The 5,280-nt window shown below is 44.8% G+C and overlaps 1 pseudogene across 1 annotated transcript; it reads right to left on the bottom strand.

The window, feature by feature from the left end:
* Positions 1–2,838: 2,838 nt before the first annotated feature.
* LOC308240806 (polyadenylate-binding protein 1-like) lies at positions 2,839–4,745 on the bottom strand (annotated as a pseudogene). The gene has a single exon. The product of its transcript is annotated as a polyadenylate-binding protein 1-like (transcript).
* Positions 4,746–5,280: the final 535 nt, after the last annotated feature.

The following is a 5,280-nucleotide window of genomic DNA, read 5'->3' as shown; positions in this document are numbered from 1 at the left end:
GTGACTATTTTGTAGCTACCACTTTGTACTTCTTAATCCTTTGCCTCTTTTCCTCCATCCCTCCAATTCCCTCCTCAATCTGCCAACCAGGAAAACGTTCTGTGTATCGATGAGTTTGTTTCTGTTTTGTTTGCTTATTTTGATTTTTAGATTTCTCTTATAAGTAAAATCATATGGTATTTGCCTTTCTCTGTCTGACTTATTTCACTTACCATAATACCCTCTAGGTCTATCCTGCTTCCACAAATGGTAAGATTTCATGCTTTTTTATGGTCAAGTAATATTTCATTGTAAATACTACTATGTACCACTTCTTCTTTGTCCATTTGTCTATTGATGGACACTTAGATTGCTTCCATATCTTTGCCATTGTAAATAATGCTGCAGTGAGCATATGAATGCATATGTCTTTTCAAATTAGTACTGTGGGTTTCTTCAGATAAATGCCCAGAAGTGGAACAGTTGGGTACTTCTTTGTCTCTTGTTATAGCCTTTGTTTTAACGTCTATTTTGTCTGGTATGAGTATTGCTATCCCAGCCTTTTTGTTTGTTTGTTATCATTTTCATGAAATATCTTTTCCATCCCTTTACTTTAAGTTTGTATGTGTCTTTTGATCTTAAGGGAGTCCCTTATCTATACTAATAAAAGGGTAATATGCTAATTAGACCGGATAGACTGGATGTCTTCCAGATGTCATTTGGATGTCTTTCCTGACAAAGCCGGGGGCAGGGCTAGCCTGCAAACTGCCTATGTCCCCTTGCCCAGGCTAGCCCCGCCCCCCAGTGGGGACCCCCACCCCAATGGGGGCATGGCCGGCCTGCAAACCCCCAGCAGCCCCTCACCCAGGCAGGCCTCACCTCTGAACGGGGACCCCCACACCCCTAACCGGGGCCCCCTTCAGGGCAGGCCAGTTGGCCTCGACCTGTGCACCAGGCCTTTATGCTACTAGCCCAGCCTTGGGCAAACTGCGGCCAGCGGGCCGGATCCGGCTGTTCTATCTGGTTCTCTTGCTCTCCCCTCCGCTCCTTTACTTTGAATTTATATTAGTTCACACAAACACTCCATCCATGCTTTTGTTCCGGCCCTCCGGTCCAGTTTAAGAACCCATTGTGGCCCTCGAGTAAAAAAGTTTGCCCACCCCTGTACTAGCCTATACTAATAAAAGGGTAATATGCTAATTAGACCGGACATCTTCCAGACATCCTTCTAGATGTCCTTCCAGACAAAGCCATGGTGGCAGGGCTGAGGCAAGAGGCAGTTAGGGGCAATCAGGCTGGCAGGGGAGAGCAGTTAGGGGCAATCAGGCCAGCAGGGGAGGGCAGTTAGGGGCAACCAGGCCCACAGGGGAGGGCAGTTAGGGGCAACCAGGCAGGCAGGCAGAGGCAGTTAGCAGTGATCAGGCTGGCAGGCAGGGATTGGGCCTAAACTGGCAGTTGGACACCCCCTGAGGGATCCCAGATTTCAGAGGGTGCAGGCCAGGCTGAGGGACTCCCTCACTGCGTTCACGAATTTCATGCACTGGGCCTCTAGTATGTAATAAAAGGGTAATATGCAAATTGACCCTAAGGGCAGAATGACCAGAATGACCACTGGACCAGTCACTATGAGGTGCACTGACCACCTCTTGGTACCTTTCCCCAGCCAGCAGGTTCTGATAACTTGATAGCCACCTGTGATTGGGGTGGGGCCAGCGAGCAGGCGGGAACAGCCAACCTCTTGGTCCCTTCTCCCAGCTGTCAGGCACCAATCACCAGATGGTGAACAGGCAACCAGGGGTGGGTGGCGGCAGGGGGTGGGGCTGGCTGCGGGCAGCTGGGGAAGATGGCTCTGATTGCAGGCCCAGGCCTAGGGACTGTACCCATGCACAAATTTCATGTGCCGGGCCTCTAGTAGATAGTATAAGTAAGTGTCTTGTTTTCTTATCCATTCAGCCACTCTATGCTACTTGATTGGTGAATTTACTCTATTTACATGTAAAGTGATTGTTGATAGGTTTGTAGTTATTGTCATTTTATTATTCATATTTTTATCTTTCTTCTTCTTCTCCTTCTCCTTCTTCTTTAAGTATCTAACATTTTTTATAATACTGGTTTGGTGATGATGAACTCCTTTAGTTTCTCTGGCCTGAGAAGCTCCTTATCTTTCCTTCAATTCCAAATGATAGGTTTTCTGGGTAGAGTAATTTTGGTTGTAGGTCTTTGCTTTTTATCACTTTGATATTTCATGCCAATTCCTTCTGGCCTCCAAACTTTCTGTTGAGAAATCAGCTGAGAGTTTTATGGGAGCTCCCTTACAATAACTAACTGCTTTTCTCTTGCTGCTTTTAAGATTCTCTCTTTGTCTGACCCTTTGGCATTTAATTAATTAATTAATTAATTAATTAATTTTGTACTGTTTAAGGAATTTTTATGAAAGCAAGAATTTTATAATCCAAATTACATTTCCTTGTTCAGTTAGCAATTCTGTTATTTAAAACAGAAGTGACATTCTGAGCTATTCCACAATAAAGAATTACAAAATTAAAGAAAGAAATGCTTTAAATTTTTTTACTTTGCTGAAAATTCTTTTTTCCAGGGTCTATAAAAACATTAATTTGTTTTTATATTTTACTATTTTTTTGTTTTTGTTTTTGTTTTAAAATCAGTAAGTAATCTAGGACTAGCATTATTTTTGCTAGACCTGGCATTTGCTCAGTACGTAAGGTCCAAAGTTTCCTTTACTTTCTAAATTTATTTTATATTTTGCAATATTTATTTTTTTCTGTAATATAGTTTTTCGATGTTTAGATATTTTTCTTCGGTGAAGCACGAGTTTCTTTTTGTGGTCCCTGATCAATTTTAAACAGTTGGAACACCAGTGGCACTGTTAACTGGTTTATGGACAGCCTCTTTAGCTTGGTGGGCTTGTAATATGCCTACAGCTCCATCAACTTTAGAACAGAGAGACTCTGGAGACTCAAGCATATGAAGAAGTTCTGAATTATTGATCTCCAACAACATGCCAGTGATTTTACCAGCAAGAATAGGTTGCCTGGCTTGAATGAGAGGAAACAGCCATTCACCCAACATTTGCTTTTGCTCTTGAGGAGAAGCAGATGCCAATATGGAAACAGTCAAAGGCTCCTGACCTTGTACATGAACAGCAGGCTGCTGCATGGTAACTTGTGGCTGTGCATTAAGATGTTGTTGAGGATTGTGAACTCCTGCAGCATATTTATACTGTGGAACGGTGCAGACAGCAGGAGTAGCTGCAGCAGCAGCCGCTGCAGGACGAGGACCCATTGTCTGTGTTGATGTGTTAGCAAATGCTGTGTGGACATGACTCGTGGAACTTGTGAAGAAGCTGGTCTCATAGTACTAAATGGTGGTCTAGGAGCAGCTGGACGGATAGCACCGGGCATATTTTGGAATGGATGAGGCCTGGCACCCTGAGCAGTCCAGTGAGGACTTGGTCTTAGTTGAGCAATTTGGCTAGGAGGATAGTATGCAGCACGGTTCTGAGTCTGTGGGATAGCTGCCATGAAGTAACTTGAAGGAGGTGCTGGCTGGTAGGGGTTGATTACAGGGTTGGGCACAGCTCTCAGACTTGCCATTCTCTGCGTATACTGGTTAGTGAGGTGAGCCTGGTGCTCTTCTTTGCGCTGAGCTAAAGCTATGTACAATGGTTTGGTAGCCACAATTCTACCATTAATTTCTGTAACTGCTTTAGTGGCTTCTTCTGGGGAGGAGAAACATACAAAACCAAACCCTTTGCTGCGACCACCCTCCATCATAACCTTTGTGCTAGTGATTGTACCAAATGGAGGGAACTCTTTCCGGAGATGTTCATCATTAATACCATCATCAAGATTTTTCACATAAAGGTTAACACCCCAGTATCTGGTGATCCTATCTTGCTTTATCTGTTCAAATTGCACTTAAGTTCCATCTGCCGTTCCACATTTTTCTAAGCTCGGCCAACATAAATTTGTTTTCCATTGAGCTCCTTTCCATTCATCTCATCCACAGCTTTCTTTGCATCTTCATGCCTTTCGAAGCTTACAAATCCAAAACCTTTGGATTTCCCACTTTCATCTGTCATTACTCTCACACTTAAGGCAGGTCCAAACTTGCCAAAGAGATCCTTAAGGCGCTCATCACCATGTCTTCTCCAAAATTCTTGATGTAAACATTGGTTAACTCTTTTGCCCTAGCTCCAAGTTCTGCTCCTCGTTCTTTACGAGACTTAAATCGCCCAACAAATACTTTACGATCATTTAGAAGCATCCGTTCATTTTTTCAATAGCTCTTTCAGCTGCTTCCTGTGTCTCAAAATGTACAAACCCATAACCCTTGGAACCATTTTCATCACAAACCACCTTACATGAAAGGATGTTATCAAAAGCAGAAAACGTTTCATACAGTGCTTTATTATCAATGGATTTGTCCAAATTTTTAATGAATATGTTGCCCACTCCACTTTTGTAAAGTGATGGATCACGCTGAGACCTCATGATGCGAACTGGCTTGCCCTTTATTACATCAAAATTCATGGTGTCTAAAGCATGTTCCACGTCCGCCGGCTGCTGGAAGTTCACATACTCGTAGCCCAAGGAGCCGCGGGTGATCATGTCCCTGCAGACCTGGATGGAGAGGATGGGCCCGGCCGGGCTGAACTCCTCGTAGAGCATCGCCTCGGTCACGTCGGGGTGGAGCTCCCCCACGTACAGTGAGGCCATAAGGTAGCTGGGAGCGTTGGGGTTCATCTCTGCACGGCTGCCCGCGGGCCATAGGCTGAAACTTTTCCATGAGAGGAGGGGAGCAAGTGCTGGGCCGTGGGAGGGGAGCAGGGGCCAGCGCAGAGGGACAAAAATCAAGCAGAATCTAGAACTACTCAACAGCTGCAGGACGGGTGGGTCAGCTGCCGCTGGCCGCTGGCTGCTGGCTGCCAGCTGGGAGTGAGGTGCAGTGTTGGGTCCCAGCAGCAAGAAGGCCTCAGTCTCTGGGTTCCTTCTTGGATCTGCTGCGAGGCCACAGGTGGGTCGGTCTCGGCTGCTTCACCGAGTTATTTTATAAAAAGGAAGAAAAAAAAAGTCTCTGGCAGGGGAGATGCAGACTTTTTGTAAAATTTTTTGGGTTTTTTAAAAGGTTCTTTTTAGATTTTTGGGGTTTTTTAAATAATAAATGTGTGTTCCGAGCCAGGAGCACACATTCCGAACTCTCAGTACTAACCCCCTGGGGAGAATGACCCTTTGGCATTTTAATTATGATGTGTCTTGGTGTGGGCCTGTTTGGGTTCAT

The sequence above is a fragment of the Plecotus auritus genome, assembly GCF_963455305.1.
Source record: "Plecotus auritus genome assembly, chromosome: 2".
Classification (NCBI taxonomy): domain Eukaryota; kingdom Metazoa; phylum Chordata; class Mammalia; order Chiroptera; family Vespertilionidae; genus Plecotus; species Plecotus auritus.
Note: the sequence above shows the minus strand (reverse complement) of the source record. Positions and strands in the feature narration are given on the sequence as shown.